This window comes from Triticum aestivum, chromosome 6B (assembly GCF_018294505.1).
Source record: "Triticum aestivum cultivar Chinese Spring chromosome 6B, IWGSC CS RefSeq v2.1, whole genome shotgun sequence".
NCBI classification, from domain to species: domain Eukaryota; kingdom Viridiplantae; phylum Streptophyta; class Magnoliopsida; order Poales; family Poaceae; genus Triticum; species Triticum aestivum.
In genome coordinates, this window is record NC_057810.1 from 140,970,470 (window position 1) to 140,990,312 (window position 19,843).

A 19,843-nucleotide genomic window follows, 5' to 3' on the forward strand; every position below is an offset into this window, starting at 1 on the left:
TCCGTCACCTTGTTAGTGGGATCACCCACTTTCAACGACGAGGTAGGTAGTTTAAGTCCTTCTAAGAATTTATTAAACATGCTTTCAACCGTGGTTGTCATGGAGGTTTTCAATGTGTCCAAGGCCACATTGAATTCCTCACGGGACACCGTGGTTTCCCCATCACCCGTAGACGAGATTGGATTCACACCGGAGTGCTCCTCCTCCCCATGGTCTATGGTGTCAACCATACTCTTCGGACGGCAAAGTCCTTAATAAAGAGACGAGGCTCTGATACCAATTGAAAGGATCGATATAGTTGACTAGAAGGGGGGGAGGGGGTGAATAGGCAACTAACAATTTTTAGCTTTTTTACCAAATTAAACTTTGCATCAAAGTAGGTTGTCTAAAAATGCAACTAGGTGAACAACCTATATGATGCAACAACAATAAGTGCACAAGCAAGCAAGGGATACAACACAAAAAGCTTGCACAAGTAAAGGCACGAGATAACCAAGAGTGGAGCCGATGGAGACGAGGATGTGTTACTGAAGTTCCTTCCTTTTAAAGGGAAGCACGTCTTCGTTAGAGCGGTGTGGAGGCACAATGCTCCCCAAGAAGCCACTAGGGATACCGTATTCTACTCACGCCCTCACACAATGCGAGATGACGTGTTTCCACTATTGGTGCCCTTGAAGGCGGCGACCGAACCTTTACAAACAAGGTTGGGGCTATCTCCACAACTTAATTGGAGGCTCCCAACGACACCATGAAGCTTCACCACAATGGACTATGGCTCCGAGGTGACCTCAACCGTCTAGGGTGCTCAAACACCCAGGAGTAACAAGATCCGCTAGGGATTAGTGGGGGAATCAAATTTCTCTTGGTGGAAGTGTAGATTGGGGCCTTATCAACCTATCCTGAGCAAATCAACAAGTTTGATTGGCTAGGGAGAAAGATCGGGTGAAAATGGAGCTTGGAGCAATAATGAGCTTTTGGGGGAAGAGGTAGGTTAACTTTGGGGAAGAAGACCCCTTTATATAGTGGGGGGAACAATCCACCAACCGTTACCCCCCAAGCAGCCACACACAGAGCGGTACTACCGCTTGGGCAGGGCGGTACTACCACTGAGCCAGCGGTACTACCGTTCCCTCCCAGCGGTACTGCCGTGCACACGAGGATAGCAAGGACCTGGGCCCAGAGCGGTACTACCGCGGAAGTAAGGGTGGTACTACCGCTTGGAGCAGTACTACCGCCACTACTAGTACCGCACAACTCGACACGAAAAACAGAGGTCTCGAGTCAAGGCGGTAGTAGCCCTGAGCCTGTGCGGTACTACGACCGAAGATAGCAAGCGGTACTACCGCTTGGGGAGCGGTACTACCGCCTGACGTGCTTCGGCGGTACTACCGCTGAGGACCGCGGTACTACCGCTGGGATAGAACAGGGGAGGCAAGGAGAGGAAAGAGAGCTCCAATGACGCGGAAAGGAACAACGGGTGTGATAAGGATGTGTACGTGTTGATTCCACCCTAGCCTTACCAAAGCGGATCCCCTCTTGATAGTACGGTGACTCCTAAAAAACTAGTCCACCAATAGAGAAACGAAGGAGCTACACTGTCTTGAATAAAAACACCGAGGGGAGGGAACCGTCTCGTGCCAAAGGATGAATCTCAGAAAATCTCAACGCACACGATTAGTCCACAAAAGCATTGTCATCAATCACCAAAACACCTTGGGGATAAATATGCCCTTACACCACCTATTCGAGAAATGTTCACATCATTGGGTCCTAATCCCACCGGTGTAGCTTATGAGGTGAACCCAATTGTCCTCGAATTGTTGCATGGTAAATAGTTTAAAGGTGAGGAAGGTGAGGATCCTTACCAACATTTGCAATTTATTGAAGATCCGTTTGGGACATTTAAGTTGAATGCTTTTAGCCCAGATGATATGAAACTGAAATTATTCCCTCACACTTTGGCTAAAAAGACAAGGAATTGGTTAGTGTCTCACCCTGCAGGTACCTTTGATACATGGAGTAAACTAGCATAAAATTTTCTATCAGATTTTTATTCAGAGAAGGAGTCAAATGAAGCAAGGAAGAGCATTTTAAACTTCCGAGTGAGGCCTGGAGAAAGTTTGGTAAACGCATATCAAAGGTATAAAATTTTACTAAACGATTGCCCTCATCATAAGCTCCCTGAATGTCTAGTATTAAATCTTTTTTACGGAGGACTGCAATATGATTCAAAAGAAGAACTAGATTTAGCATTTGCAGGTTCTTTTATTACTAGGGAAGTCGCAGAAGCATTGGAATTATTATAAGGGAAACTTGCTAACCACGAAGCTTGGGGGAGCGATGAAGAGGGAGAGGGTAAAATAGAAGTGGATTTGATTGCATAAAATGTTTTTTTGACTGAACACTGCGAGGCAAAAGCCCCACAGCCTTTGAACAAATAAGTAATGAATTTTACCTTGACCCTGATGTTGTTTTAAGATTTGTTCAAAGGTATGCAAAACACATGGAGTTCTTGAAGAGGAAGTGGGAGAATTATACAGATGAGGACCCCAAGGAAGAGGTCATAGTTGAGACCTTGGAGGTAGGAACATCAGTCCTCCCCATGGATGTAGATTATGAGCCTGAACCGGTATTGCCATACCCGATGAGAAAGGCGCAACTTGAGTATTTTACAGGGAACATTCTAAGGATGAAAATGAGGACAAGAGCAAAGCAAAGGTGAATCCTCAAAAAGGGAGAAAACAGGAGACACCCATTCAGACAATGGATGAGGAGGTAACCTGTTTTGTGAAAGGTTGATTAAAGCTGCTGATATGTCTCCAATGCATCTATAATTTTTGATTGTTCCATGCTATTATATTATCATTCTTGGATATTTTACAATAATTTTATAGCAACTTTATATCATTTTTTGGGACTAACCTATTGACATAGTGCCCAGTGCTAGTTGCTGTTTTTTGCTTGTTTTTTACTTCGCAGAAAATCAATACCAAACGGAGTCCAAATGCAGCGAAACTTTTTGGAGATTTTTTCTGGACCAGAAGACACCCGGTGGGCCAAAGAAGTACCAGAGGGGAGCTCCAAGGGGAGCACAACCCACCAGGGTGCGCCTGGGGGCCCAGGCGCGCCCAGGTGGGTTGTGCCCACCTCGGTGGCCTCCAACACCGCCTCTTCACCCTATAAATTGCCAAATATTCCTAAAACCCTCGGGGTAACCCTAGATCAGAAGTTCCGCCACCGCAAGCCTCTGTATCCATGAAAACCAATATGGACTCTATTCCGGCACCCTGCTGGAGGGGGAAGATCATCACCGGAGGCCATCTTCATCATCCCTATGGTGTCCATGACGAGGAGGGAGTAGTCCACCCTCGGGGCTGAGGGTTTGTACTAGTAGCTATGTGTTTAATCTCTCTCTCTCTCTCTGTCATGATCTTGAGATGTCACGATCTTGATATATCGCAGGCTTTGCTAATATAGTCGGATCATATGGTGTTTTCCCCAGTCTATCTTGTTGTGATGAATTGAGTTTTCCCTTTGAGATTTTGTTTTATCGGATTGAATACTTTTATGGATTTGAGAGCACTTGCTATATGTCTTGCATATGAATACTCGTGGTGACAATGGGGTATTATATTGATTCACTTGATATGTGTTTTGGCACTTAACTCGCGGATTCTCGAGGTGACATTGCGGTAATCTATGCATAGGGGTTGATGCATGTTCTCGTCTTTGTTTCTATGGTAGAAATCTTGGGGCACTTTTTGAGGTTCTTTGTGTTGGATTGAGTATTATGAATCTGAATTTTCTTTGGTGTTATTTTAGTACGAACTCTTGGATAGATCGAACAGAAAGAATAACTTTGCGCTATTTTAGTACGAACTCTTGAATGGATCAAATGGAAAGAATAACTTCAAGGTGGTTTCGTACCCTGCAAACAATTTCTACTTATGTTCTCCGCTAGATAGGAACTTTGGAGTGATTCTTCATCGCACGTAGAGGAATGGTTAGATGATCCAATTATATTAGCATTGTTGAGAGATTGCACTAGCGAAAGTACGGACCCTAGGTGTCACGCCCAATATGCGATACTATCCTAAAGAGACTCGAAGGTCCCACCAAGGATAGAACCGCATATTGAAACACTTTTGCAAGGTGGATATCATCACATCAACATTACATAATAGATGGGGATACATACAAAAGGCATACAATGCCACATGAATACAACATCATCTTACATAAGAGCACTATCCGACTACGGATGAAGCACAAACAGAAACTCAAACGACATCCACCCTGCTAGCCCAGGCTGCCGACCTGGAACCTATCCCCTGATCGAAGAAGAAGCAGAAGAAGAACTCAAGACAAGCAAACATCGCTCTTGCGTCATGATCATCGCATAACCTGCACCTGCAACTGTTGTTGTAGTAATCTGTGAGCCACGAGGACTCAGAAATCCCATTACCATGGGTATCAAGACTAGCAAAACTTAAAGGGAAAGTAAGGGGTAAAGTGGTGAGGTTGCAGCAGCGACTAAGCATATATGGTGGCTAACATACGCAAATAAGAGCGAGAAGAGAGCAAGCGGAACGGTCGTGAAGCTAGCAATGATCAAGAAGTGATCGTGAACTCCTACTTACGTCAAACATAACCCAAAAACTGTGTTCACTTCCCGGACTCCACCGAAAAGAGACCATCACGGCTACACACGCGGTTGATCCGTTTTAATTCGGATCTGGTGTCAAGTTATCTACAACCGGACATTAACAAATTCCCATCTGCCGCATAACCGCGGGCACGGCTTTCGAAAGATTATACCCTACAGGGGTGTCCCAACTTAGCCCATGATAAGCTCTCGTGATCAACGAAGGATATACCTTCTCCCAGGAAGACCCGATCAGACTCGGAATCCCGGTTTACAAGACATTTACGACAATGGTAAAACAAGACCAGCAAAGCCGCCCGTTGTGCCGACAAAATCCCGATAGGAGCTGCACATATCTCGTTCTCAGGGCACACCGGATGAACACTACGTACAACTAAAACCAGCCCTCAAGTTGCCCCGAGGTGGCGCTGCAAGTGGCTCTAGTTTGGACCAACACTCGAAGGAGCACTGGCCCGGGGGGGGGGGTTAAAATAACGATGACCCTCGGGCTCTGGAAACCCAAGGGAAAAAGGGCTAGGTGAGGCAAATGGTAAAACCAAGGTTGGGCCTTGCTGGAGGAGTTTTATTCAAAGGGAACTGTCAAGGGGGTCCCATAAATCACCCAACCGCGTAAGGAACGCAAAATCCGGGAACATAACACCGGTATGACGGAAACTAGGGGCGGCAAGAGTGGAACAAAACACTAGGCATAAGGCCGAGCCTTCCACCCTTTACCAAGTATATAGATGCATTAATTAAATAAGAGATATTGTGATATCCCAACATAATCCTGTCCACCATGGAGCAATCTTCAACTTCACCTGCAACTAACAACGCTATAAGAGGGGCTGAGCAAAAGCGGTAACATAGCCAAGCAACGGTTTGCTAGGAAGGGTGAAAATGTTAGAGGCTGACATGGCAAATAGGGAGGCTTGAAGAGCAAGCGATAGGTAGCGCAACAAAGCGATAGAACGAAGCAACTAGCATAGCAATGATAGTAGTGAGATCCAGGGTAGCGGTCATCTTGCCTGAAATCCCGCAAGGAAGAAGAACGAGTCCATGAAGAAGACGAACGGGAGTAGTCGAACGAATCCTCACAACCGCAACATTACCGGAACTGTCGAGGAGAAGCACAATCGGAAAGAAGCAAACAACAAGGTAAACACACAACACATAAACATGACGTGATGCTCAACCAAGTATGATGCATGTCCGGTTTAAAGAGCATGGCATGGCAAAGTGCAACGAACAACACTACAAATTAAGTGGAGCTCAATATGCAATGAGTTGCATATTGACGAAACACCACATCAATTATTTAGTTCTCTCTCGGTTTTGTACCCAACAATATTAAATGTTGTTAAACATGGCAAGAGGTGAAGCATAATAAATACTACCTCTCTAGGCAAGTTTAAATGAGGCCGGAACAACAACCAACAATTCCGGAAAATCCTCATATCCACATTTCGAATTTAGTACTGTTCTACCTATTACATAATTTTAGAGTTGTTAAACGTGCAAAGTAAGTGAACCAAGTTAATCTATGCATTTTTCCACCCCATTTGCATATAAAGTTTATTAAATTTGGAGCTATGGTTATTTAGTTATGAAATAAATCACTTTAACATGGCATTTATGCAAATTAATGCAAACAACAATTTAAACATTTTAAACATGGATGAAAGTGGCATAAAGTGAAACTAGATAAAATTCTAAGCATTTTACATGTATAATTTGTTTTAATCCGATGCATGGTTAATGAGTTTTTTATATGCATGAAGAGCAAGGGGTTATCTGCAATTCTGAAAATCCTGGGATAAATGCTAGAATCGCAGATCTGAAAAAAGTACTACAATTGGCCGGAACTGGCTGGCCCGATAGGTGAAAAAAACAAGAGGATGGGCGCTAGGGGCTTCTCACCCATGGGCCAGGCCCAGTCGGTGGTGAGGCAGGCAGGCCGGGCGAGGGGAGCGGCTTGGGCCGGATCTGGAGAGGAGGTCGACCCGCTCGGGTGGGTTGACGATGCGGTCAACATGGCGCAGTTGCCTTGCCTCGCTCGATACAAAGGAAGCAGATAGAGGAGGCGAGACGCGGGGCGGTTTCAGGCGATGCGGGGCGTGGTAGTGGATGGAGCTCCTGCTCTGGCGACGCGGGACTACAGGAACGCGAAGGGAGGCGCGGATCCGGGTGCTGGACGGCGTGGAGGAACTCAGGCAGCCATGGCGTTGGTCTCCTGCGGATGAGGGAAGAGGGAGTGAGCAATAGCGACTCGAGAGGGAGAAGGAAGAGAGAGACCAGGGAAGCGGAGAGCAAGGCGACATGCCTGTAAGGAGGCGGTCGCCGGCGGCGGCACGGCGAGGTACCAGTGGCGGGGACAGCCAGACCTTGCGGGTCTGAGCAGCAGGATCGAGCAGCGGTCAATGGAGCGAGCGGCTGCGCTCTGCTCGCTCTTGAGCAACGCAGGGGAAGAAGCGGCTGCAGGACTCGGCACGGCGATGTGGATCCAGCGGGGAACGGCGATGGACGACGAGCTCGGGGCTATGGGCGCCATGTCACCGGAGTTCATGGTGGTTGCATCCTGGTACAGAGAGAATGGGAGAGAGATGAGATACAGAGAGGAGGAAAACGGGGGGGGGGGGAGGGAGGAGAGGGTGCGACGGGGGCTCATCTGCTGGAGGCGCTGCACCGACGAGCGTCCCGGTGACCGGATGGATTTGAGGGTGGCTGCGAGTGATGGGGATCGAGGAGGGACATGGGGGAGCACTGGTTGGTGGATTGTCGGGAGGATCCTGAGGGAGAGAAGGCAGGTAGGTGGCGGCGGAGGGATTCGGAGGATGGGACAGCTCCCCTAGATTTTAGGGTTGCTCTATTTATATAGTAAGTAGGCTAGGTTTAGGGGGGTATTTGATCCCTCTGATTTTTAATCGGACGATCGAGAAAAATAGGCTAGGGAGTCCAAATAACAAAACGGGGATGTTTTATAGACGTTAGGGGATGATCCGGATCCAACGGTGACGACTGCTCCGGTCGGGTTCGGGAAAGGTTTCAGACGCGCACGCGAGTGGTCTGAGAGAGACTCCGGTTTAGGCAAGAGGAAAAAAACGAAGACCAAGGTTGGTCTCAGAACGGTCAACTAAAGCAAGAGGGAAACGCGGCGACTACGAACAGATGCAAGCTTTATGAAAACATGCAGATGCAATGCGCATGATGCTATGAGATGAGATGCATGACATGAACAAAATGCAAAACGAAAGACAAAAACCCTACCACGGAGGAAATATCATATCGCATCTCCGGAAAAGGCAAGAGTTGGAGTTACGAATATGGAAAGTTGTATCCGGGGCGTTACAACACACCACCACTACGAGAGGATCTCGTCCCAAGATCTAGGATGGCACCGGAGGGAAAAGGAAGAGGAAGAGAAGAGGTAAACTAAGTTGCTTCTTTGACGAACGAGTGAAACCAAAGAACTTTGAGAGGTTGAAAAGTGGAGAGAAAGAACACAATGGAGTTGAACACAATCGAGAGCACTGCGGTAGAAAATAGAAACAAGGAACACCATGTGTACCTTGGAGGTTGCAAAGCTATGAATGGCGAGTACAATGGACAAGAAAGAATTGAGACCACTTTGGTTGACACGAGATAAACAACGAACAAGGAAGATCAAATTCGGACAACACTCCGGTTAAAAATGGAAGGAATAGAATATGAACTTCACAAGACGGGATGACACTTGATGAGATAAACAATGCAATGCCTCCGGAAGAATTAAAAGAATGGAATGAAATGAACTTAGAAGGAAGGATTGAATGGAGTTGTTGAGAAAATCAACAACGAAAAGAGTAAGCTTGTTGTGGTCTTATAGGTAACATCTCAAGATCATAAGGTGATAACCAGCCACAAACGAAAATGATTGGATAGCTGAGAAGAACAAACAAATGCAAAACTCCACTTCAAAAGAATACGGAGAATTAATTGCACTTCGAAAATCAAGAAGGAAAGATACTTGAACTCCACCGACAAGAATCTTGATGAACACTTGAAGAATGAATTAAATCATGAAGAACCACCGTGAAGAACTCCGGTGACAAAAGGATGATAAAAGAAAGAGAACTTGAAAACACAAGGTGAACGATGATTTAGAAGGAGTTTCACGATGATATAACCGAGAGAACTTGGAACTTCGGAAAGAAAAGATGAACACTAGAACTGAGAATTACTTCATCATGAACAATCTTCAGAAGAAAAGAATTGAATCACCTCGAGGAAATAAGAATAAGATTTATTGTATGCTTATCCTTCATCAAAATAAATTGATGACAAGTAATGGATTTGGCATACTACTTATTCCGTAGAAAGGATTAAGAGAGATATAGCGCAAACTTGAGAAGGTATTGATGGAAACACCGGTGGGATTGGAAACAACGAATAAAATTATACGATAGCAAAGGAAGAGGGATCTCGAACGAACCACTGTAAGAATTGAAAATGAAAGTAGCAAAGGCACAAATCATCGGAAAGAATGAAGATACTTGAGGGGATTTAGATACATGAGAATGAAGGGAGCATGAACTGATTAGATGATATTTGAACGATGCACCGAGAAGATTTGGAGAACGATATCTACACGCTGAGAATGAAGAATTGTGACATGATGGCCTTCGGAGGAAAGAAATGGAAACAACTCATGAAATGCTCCGGATGGGTGAAAAGAATTCTCACAATCGAAAACAATTATGAGAGGATGGCATCAAGCTTGAACTACGCATCTTTGGAAGAAGGGTAAGGATTTAAGAGGAACTCTTCTTCGGTCTTCAAATCCAAGAATGACGACGAGAAACACCACCATGAATTACTGAGATACTCCGGGAGAAAATTAGAAAGGTTGAACCAAAGATGAAAAGAATTTGAAAACGACATTGGAGAAGGCATGTGACTGATGAAAATTCATTCTTACATCAAACTTTGAAATGAATTTGGGAATAGCTCCGGGAAAATTAGAAGAGTCAGGTAAGATCCTGGAAAAGATCTGTGGGTTAGGGCCCACTAAAAGATACACCGTTGAACAATTGATTGAAAGGGGGGATTGCACCGGTTGAATTAAATGGCTTGAATGAGATAACAACCTCAAAACAACTTGAACAGATAGAGAATGGAAGCACGAATCTTCCGAGATATCTTCAGCACTCCGGATATGAACTGGGAGAGGTGAATAAATAATAGAGCCTTGGATAAGAAATTCACATGGGAAGATAAGTGAAACAAAAGGAAGAGTTATGATCAACGTCGAAGCTTGAATTAAATCCACCGGAGAAGAAAAATAACGAAGAATGATGAACTCAAAGCCCCGTTAGTATCTTCCTGAGAATCACTGGATAAGAACATTGACGGGAAAAGAATGGAGAAACTTCACATCCATAAGATGGATACTTGATTAAGATATCTGAGTCCTTGAAGAAAAAGGGTGGGAGGGCGGGAAAACAAAGGCAACTTGGGGAGATGGAATGGATACCGTTGAGAAAACATAGAATTGATCTCACAAATCTTGAAATGATCGGATCCACTTGAAGAGAAGCACACCGGTTGGAAAGAATTGACATGACAATCTCGATGATCAAAAGGATTAGTACTCCCATAGAAATATGAGAACACCGCTTGAAAGGTATGGAATCAACACTTGACTTTGAAGCAACTCGAATACCACAAATAAAACAAAACAAAGGATTTGGCTTGCAGAATAAGCCGGAACAAATACATATGATAGAGATTTACCCAATCCCATATCATGCATGTGTCGGAACGATATCCTAGGAGATACTTGAATTCCCACCTATAAACTCCCAAAACTTTCTGGTTATGCAATCTGGTGTTGGGGATACAGGGGAAGCAATATATCTCACCCAAACTAACAATCCCTACATCCAGCTGTATCCATCCGTCAACACATAACCAAGAAAACTCCGGAAATCGCGTACCTCAACCTTCGAAAAGCATCCGTTATACGAGCTATGGCAATACTCCCGAACTCCCGCCCCAGTACTGGGTGGCGTCGAGGTTATCTCACCAACAACTGCATAAAAGAGATTTTCGATGTCGGCAAAACTCAGGTATTCCAGAACCGCAACGATAAAATTATGACGACAACACCTCGAAGCTCAACTCCCCGGGTCACTGCAACATAAAAGACAGGAGGCACCAAGAACAATGTTCTCGTCATAAGACTATCGAAATGATCCCAAGATACTCGCGTGATCCTAAATTTTTTTTAGTGAAATTTGAGGAGAGGAAAGACAAAATATCTACGTCAGGAGACCTCACCAGAGCGACGAAGGGGGCTAAGGAGTAAAAAGAATCCTACTCTCTGATATATATAATCCTAAGACTCAAAAGTAGTTTTCTTCTAGACTCAACAACGGCCAACAATCAAGGGGGCTCCTATGGTCGGTCGAGGCTCTGATTACCAACTTGTCATGCCCAATATGCGATACTATCCTAAAGAGACTCGAAGGTACCACCAAGGATAGAACCGCATATTGAAACGCTTTTGCAAGGTGGATATTATTACATCAACATTGCATAATAGATGGGGATACATACAAAAGGCATACAATGCCACATGAATACAACATCATCTTACATAAGAGCACTATCCGACTACGGATGAAACACAAACAGAAACTCAAACGACATCCACCCTGCTAGCCCAGGCTGCCGACCTGGAACCTATCCCCTGATCGAAGAAGAAGCAGAAGAAGAACTCAAGACAAGCAAACATCGCTCTCGCATCATGATCATCGCATAACCTGCACCTGCAACTGTTGTTGTAGTAATCTGTGAGCCACGAGGACTCAGCAATCCCATTACCATGGGTATCAAGACTAGCAAAACTTAAAGGGAAAGTAAGGGGTAAAGTGGTGAGGTTGCAGCAGCGACTAAGCATATATGGTGGCTAACATACGCAAATAAGAGCGAGAAGAGAGCAAGCGGAACGGTCGTGAAGCTAGCAATGATCAAGAAGTGATCCTGAACTCCTACTTACGTCAAACATAACCCAAAAACCGTGTTCACTTCCCGGACTCCGCCGAAAAGAGACCATCACGGCTACACACGCGGTTGATCCGTTTTAATTCGGATCTGGTGTCAAGTTATCTACAACCGGACATTAAAAAATTCCCATCTGCCGCATAACCACGGGCACGGCTTTCGAAAGATTATACCCTGCAGGGGTGTCCCAACTTAGCCCATGATAAGCTCTCGCGATCAACGAAGGATATACCTTCTCCCAGGAAGACCCGATCAGACTCGGAATCCCGGTTTACAAGACATTTCGCCAATGGTAAAACAAGACCAGCAAAGCCGCCCGATGTGCCGACAAAATCCCAATAGGAGCTGCACATATATCGTTCTCAGGGCACACCGGATGAACACTACGTACAACTAAAACCAGCCCTCAAGTTGCCCCGAGGTGGCGCTGCAAGTGGCTCTAGTTTGGACCAACACTCGAAGGAGCACTGGCCCGGGGGGTTAAAATAACGATGACCCTCGGGCTCCGGAAACCCAAGGGAAAAAGGGCTAGGTGAGGCAAATGGTAAAACCAAGGTTGGGCCTTGCTGGAGGAGTTTTATTCAAAGCGAACTGTCAAGGGGGTCCCATAAATCACCCAACCGCGTAAGGAACGCAAAATCCGGGAACACAACACCGGTATGACGGAAACTAGGGGCGGCAAGAGTGGAACAAAACACCAGGCATAAGGCCGAGCCTTCCACCCTTTACCAAGTATATAGATGCATTAATTAAATAAGAGATATTGTGATATCCCAACATAATCCTGTCCACCATGGAGCAATCTTCAACTTCACCTGCAACTAACAATGCTATAAGAGGGGCTGAGCAAAAGCGGTAACATAGCCAAGCAACGGTTTGCTAGGAAGGGTGAAAATGTTAGAGGCTGACATGGCAAATAGGGAGCTTGAAGAGCAAGCGATAGGTAGCGCAACAAAGCGATAGAACGAAGCAACTAGCATAGCAATGATAGTAGTGAGATCCAGGGTAGCGGTCATCTTGCCTGAAATCCCGCAAGGAAGAAGAACGAGTCCATGAAGAAGACGAACGGGAGTAGTCGAACGAATCCTTACAACCGCAACATTACTGGAACTATCGAGGAGAAGCACAACCGGAAAGAAGCAAACAACAAGGTAAACACACAACACATAAACATGACATGATGCTCAACCAAGTATGATGCATGTCCGGTTTAAAGAGCATGGCGTGGCAAAGTGCAACGAACAACACTACAAATTAAGTGGAGCTCAATATGCAACGAGTTGCTTATTGACGAAACACCACATCAATTATTTAGTTCTCTCTCGGTTTTGTACCCAACAATATTAAATGTTGTTAAACATGGCAAGAGGTGAAGCATAATAAATACTACCTCTCTAGGCAAGTTTAAATGAGGCCGGAACAACAACCAACAATTCCGGAAAATCCTCATGTCCACATTTCGAATTTGGTACTGTTCTACCTATTACATAATTTTAGAGTTGTTAAACATGCAAAGTAAGTGAACCAAGTTAATCTATGCATTTTTCCACCCCATTTGCATATAAAGTTTATTAAATTTGGAGCTATGGTTATTTAGTTATGAAATAAATCATTTTAACATGGCATTTATGCAAATTAATGCAAACAACAATTTAAACATTTTAAACATGGATGAAAGTGGCATAAAGTGAAACTAGATAAAATTCTAAGCATTTTACATGTATACTTTTTTTTTAATCCGATGCATGGTTAATGAGTTTTTTATATGCATGAAGAGCAAGGGGTTATCTGCAATTCTGAAAATCCTGGGATAAATGCTAGAATCGCAGATCTGAAAAAAAATACTACAATGGGTCGGAACTGGCTGGCCCGATAGGTGAAAAAACAAGAGGATGGGCGCTGGGGGCTGCTCACCCATGGGCCAGGCCCAGTCGGTGGTGAGGCAGGCAGGCCGGGCGAGGGGAGCGGCTTGGGCCGGATCTGGAGAGGAGGTCGACCCGCTCGGGTGGGTTGACGATGCGGTCAATGCGGCGCGGTTGCCTGGCCTCGCTCGATGCAGAGAAAGCAGACAGAGGAGGCGAGACGCGGGGCGGTTTCAGGCGATGCAGGGTGCGGCAGCGGATGGAGCTCCTGCTCCAGCGACGCGGGACTACAGGAACATGAAGGGAGGCGCGGATCCGGGCGCTGGACGGCGTGGAGGAACTCAGGCAGCCATGGCGTTGGTCTCCTGCGGATGAGGGAAGAGGGAGTGAGCATTAGCGACTCGAGAGGGAGAAGGAAGAGAGAGACCAGGGAAGCGGAGAGCAAGGCGACGGGCCTGTAAGGAGGCGGTCGCCGCCGGCGGCACGGTGAGGCACCAGCGGCGGGGACGGCCAGACCTTGCGGGTCTGAGCAGCAGGATCGAGCAGCGGTCAATGGAGCGAGCGGCTGCGCTCTGCTTGCTCTTGAGCAACGCAGGGGAAGAAGCGACTGCAGGACTTGGCACGGCGATGTGGATCCAGCGGGGAACGGCGATGGACGACGAGCTCGGGGCTGCGGGCGCCATGTCACCGGAGTTCGTGGTGGTTGCATCCTGGTACAGAGAGAACGGGAGAGAGATGAGATACAGAGAGGAGGAAAACGGGGGGGGGGGGAGGTGAGGGCGCGACGGGGGCTCATCTGCTGGAGGCGCTGCGCCGACGAGCATCCCAGTGACCGGATGGATTTGAGGGTGGCTGCGAGTGATGGGGATCAAGGAGGGACATGGGGGAGCGCTGGTTGGTGGATTGGATCGGGAGGATCCCGAGGGAGAGAAGGCAGGTAGGTGGCGGCGGAGGGATTCGGAGGATGGGACAGCTCCCCTAGATTTTAGGGTTGCTCTATTTATATAGTAAGTAGGCTAGGTTTAGGGGGGTATTTGATCCCTCCGATTTTTAATCGGACGATCGAGAAAAATAGGCTAGGGAGTCCAAATAAGAAAACAGGTATGTTTTATAGACGTTAGGGGATGATCCGGATCCAACGGTGACGACTGCTCCGGTCGGGTTCGGGAAAGGTTTCACACACGCACGCGAGTGGTCTAAGAGAGACTCCGGTTTAGGCAAGAGGAAAAAAACGAAGACCAAGGTTGGTCTCGGAACGGTCAACTAAAGCAAGAGGGAAACGCGGCAACTACGAGCGGATGCAAGCTTTATGAAAACATGCAGATGCAATGCGCATGATGCTATGAGATGAGATGCATGACATGAACAAAATGCAAAACGAAAGACAAAAACCCTACCACGGAGGAAATATCATATCGCATCTCCGGAAAAGGCAAGAGTTGGAGTTACGAATATGGAAAGTTGTATCCGGGGCGTTACACTAGGCCTTGTTTTCAAGCATTGCAATACCGTTTGTGCTCACTTTTATCATTCGCTTCCTTGCTATTTTTATATATTCAGATTATAAAAATATATTTCTACTATCCATATTACACTTTTATCGCCGAACTAGTGCACCTATACAATTTGCCATTGTATTAGGTGTGTTGGGGACACAAGAGATTTCTTGTATTTGGTTGAAGGGTTGTTTGAGAGAGACCATCTTCGTCCTACGCCTCCCACAGACTGATAAACCTTAGGTCATTCACTTAAGGGAAAATTGCTACTGTCCTACAAAAATCTGCACTTGGAGACCCAACACGACTCTACAAGAATAAAGTTGCGTAGTAGACATCAAGCTCTTTTCTGGCGCCGTTGCCGGGGAGGTGAGTGCTTGAAGGTGTATCTTTAGATCTTGTAACCGAATCTTTTAGTTTCTTTTTTTATCGCTAGTTTGGTTTATACAAGAAAACTATAAAAAATGGAATTGAGGTGGCCTCATATTATTCGTCTTTATCATGTCTTTCTTGAAAATGATGGAAAGGAAAATTGTGCTCAATTGATAGAAGAACAATTCAATAAAATGTTTGGCATAGAACCTTTGAATGACGAGCATGATTGTAATGTAGTTAGTATGAATTCTTTGAATATCCAAAATGCTAATGATGATTGCACAAGTCATGACAAAAATGTTTCTTATAAGCATGTCAATTTTTGTGGAGTGGAAAGACTTTGTGAAGACATGCCTTATAGGGAAGATAGATTTTGTAAGAAGCATAAGCATGACAGGACCAATTTTTTGCTCAAAATTATAGATGAATTTGTTGCAAATATGCCCTAGAGGAAATAATAAAATGGTTATTATTATATTTCCTTGTTCATGATAATTGTCTATTGTTCATGCTATAATTGTATTGACTGGAAACCGTAATACGTGTGTGAATACATAGACCACAACATGTCCCTAGTGAGCCTCTAGTTGACGAGCTCGTTGATCAATAGATGGTCATGGTTTCCTGACCATGGGCATTGGAAGTCATTGGTAACGGGATCACATCAATAGGAGAATGATGTGATGGACAAGACCCAATCCTAAGCATAACACAAGATCGTGTAGTTCGTTTGCTAAAAGCTTTTCTAATGTCAAGTATCATTTCCTTAGACCATGAGATTGTGCAACTCTCGGATACCGTAGGAATGCTTTGGGTGTACCAAACGTCGCAACGTAACTGGGTGGCTATAAAGGTACACTACAGGCATCTCCGAAAGTGTCTGTTGGGTTGGCACGAATCGAGACTGGGATTTGTCACTCCGTATGACGGAGAGGTATCTCTGGGCCCACTCGATAATGCATCATCATAATGAGCTCAATGTGACTAAGCAGTTAGTCATGGGATCATGCATTACAGAACGAGTAAAGTGACTTGCCGGTAACGAGATTGAACGAGGTATTGGGATACCGATGATCGAATCTCGGGCAAGTAACATACCGATTGACGAAGGGAATTGTATTGGGGATTGATTGAATCCCCGACATCGTGATTCATCCGATGAGATCATCGTGGAACATGTGGGAGCCAACATGGGTATCCATATCCCGCAGTTGGTTATTGGCCGGAGACCTGTCTCGGTCATGTCTGCATGATTCCCGAACCCGTAGGGTCTACACACTTAAGGTTCGGTGACGCTAGAGTTGTTATGGGAATTAGTATGCAGTTACCGAATGTTGTTCGGAGTCCTAGATGAGATCTCGGACATCACGAGGAGTTCCGGAATGGTCCGGAGACAAAGATTTATATATGGGAAGTCCAGTTTCAGTCACCAAAATAATTTCGGGGGTTACCGATATCGTATCGGGACCACCGAAAGGTGTCCGGGGGTCCACCGGGTGGGTCCACCTGACACAGGGGACTAAATGGGCTGAACAAGGGTGGGAACCAGCTCTCTAGTGGGCTGGTGCACCCCCAAGGGCCCAAGGCGCCTAGGGTTGAAAACCCTAGGGGGTGGGGGCGCCTCCCACCAACTTGGGGGGCAAGCTCCCCCCTTGGACGCTGCCCCCCTTAGATGAGATCTAAGGGGGCCGACCCCCTCTTCACTTCCCCCTATAAATAGTGGGGGTGGGGGTGGGGGTGGGAGGGCTTCCATACCCTTCCGCTGGCGTAGCCCTCTCCCTCCCCAACACGTCCTCCTCCATAGTAGTGCTTGGCGAAGCCCTGCCAGAGAACTGCAAGCTCCTCCACCACGCCGTCATGCTGCCGGAGCTCTCCCTCAAATTCTCCTCTCCCCTTTCTAGATCAAGAAGGAGGAGACGTCCTCGGGCTGTACGTGTGTTGAACGCGGAGGCGCCGTCCGTTCGGCGTTAGATCAGATCTTCTGCGATTTGAATCGCTGCGAGTATGACTCCCTCATCCGCGTTCTAGTGACGCTTCCGCTTAGCGATCTTCAAAGGCATGAAGATGCTCATCCTCTCCCTCTCTTGTCGCTAGAATCTCCATAGATTGATCTTGGTGATACGTAGGAAAATTTTGAATTATTACTACGTTCCCCAACAGTGGCATCATGAGCTAGGTCTATTGCATAGATTCTATGCACGAGCAGAACACAAGTAGGTGTGGGCGTTGGTTTGTTCAATTTGCTTACCGTTACTAGTCCTATCTTGATTTCGGTGGCATTGTGGGATGAAGCGGCCCGGACCGACCTTACACGTACGCTTACGTGAGACAGGTTCCACCGACTGACATGCACTTATTGCATAAGGTGGCTAGCGGGTGCCAGTCTCTCCCACTTTAGTCGGATCGGGTTGGATGAAAAGGGTCCTTATGAAGGGTAAATAGCAATTGGCATATCACCGTTGTGGCTTTTGCGTAGGTAAGAAACGTTCTTGCTAGAAACCCATAGCAGCCACGTAAAACATGCAACAACAATTAGAGGACGTCTAACTTGTTTTTGCAGGGTATGCTATGTGATGTGATATGGCCAAAAGAATGTGATGAATGATATATGTGATGTATGAGATTGATCATGTTCTTGTAATAGGAATCACGACTTGCATGTCGATGAGTATGACAACCGGCAGGAGCCATAGGAGTTGTCTTAATTTATTGTATGACCTGCGTGTCATTGAATAACGCCATGTAATTACTTTACTTTATTGCTAACCGTTAGCCATAGTAGTAGAAGTAATAGTTGGCGAGACAACTTCATGAAGACACGATGATGGAGATCATGATGATGGAGATCATGGTGTCATGCCGGTGACGAAGGTGATCATGCCGCGCCTCAAGATGAGATCAAAGGCGCAAGATGATATTGGCCATATCATGTCACTTTATGATTTGCATGTGATGTTTGTCATATTTACATCTTATTTGCTTAGAATGATGGTAGCATAAATAAGATGATCCCTCATAAAATTTCAAGAAAGTGTTCCCCCTAACTGTGCACCGTTGCGAAAGTTCGTTGTTTCGAAGCACCACGTGATGATCGGGTGTGATAGATTCTAACGTTCGCATACAACGGGTGTAAGCCAGATTTACACATGCAAAACACTTAGGTTGACTTGACGAGCCTAGCATGTACAGACATGGCCTCGGAACACAAGAGACCGAAAGGTCGAACATGAGTCGTATAGTAGATACGATCAACATGAAGATGTTCACCGATGATGACTAGTCCGTCTCACGTGATGATCGGACACGGCCTAGTTGACTCGGATCATGTATCACTTAGATGACTAGAGGGATGTCTATCTGAGTGGGAGTTCATTAAATAATTTGATTAGATGAACTTAATTATCATGAACATAGTCTAAAATATCTTTGCAATATGTCTTGTAGATCAAATGGCCCACGCTAATGTTGCCCTCAACTTCAACGCGTTCCTAGAGAAAACCAAGCCAAAAGACGATGGTAGCAACTATACGGACTGGGTCCGGAACTTGAGGATCATCCTCATAGCTGCCAAGAAAGCATATGTCCTAGAAGCACCGCTAGGTGAAGCACTCATTTTCCCAGCAACTCAATACGTTATGAACGCCTGGCAGTCGCGTAGTGATGATTACTCCCTGGTTCAGTGCGGCATGCTTTACAGCTTAGAACCGGGGCTCCAAAAGCGTTTTGAGCAGCACAGAGCATATGAGATGTTCCAAGAGCTGTAAATGGTTTTCCAAGCTCATGCCCGGGTCGAGAGATATGAAGTCTCCGACAAGTTCTACAGTTGTAAGATGGAGGAAAAAAGTTCTGTCAGTGAGCATATACTCACTATGTCTGGTTTGCACAACCGTTTGTCTCAGTTGGGAGTTAATCTCCCAGATGACTCAGTCATTGACATGATCCTCCAGTTGCTCCCACCTAGCTACAAGAGCTTTGTGATGAACTACAATATGCAAGGGATGGAGAAGTCCATTCCGAGTTATATTCAATGCTGAAATCAGCGGAGGTGGAAATCAAAAAGGAACATCAAGTGTTGATGGTGAATAAGACCACTAGTTTCAAGAAAGGCAAGGGTAAAAAGAACTTCAAGAAGGACGGCAAGGGAGTTGCCGCGCCCGGTAAATCAGTTGCCGGGAAGAAGCCAAACAATGGACCCAAGCCCGAGACTCAGTGCTTTTATTGCAAGGGAAATGGTCACTAGAAGCGGAACTGCCCCAAGTACTTAGCGGACAAGAAGGCCGGCAACACCAAAGGTATATGTGATATACATGTTATTGATGTGTACCTTACCAGTACTCGTAGTAGCTCCTGGGTATTTGATACCGGTGCGGTTGCTCATATTTGTAACTCAAAACAGGAGTTGCGGAATAAGCGGAGACTGG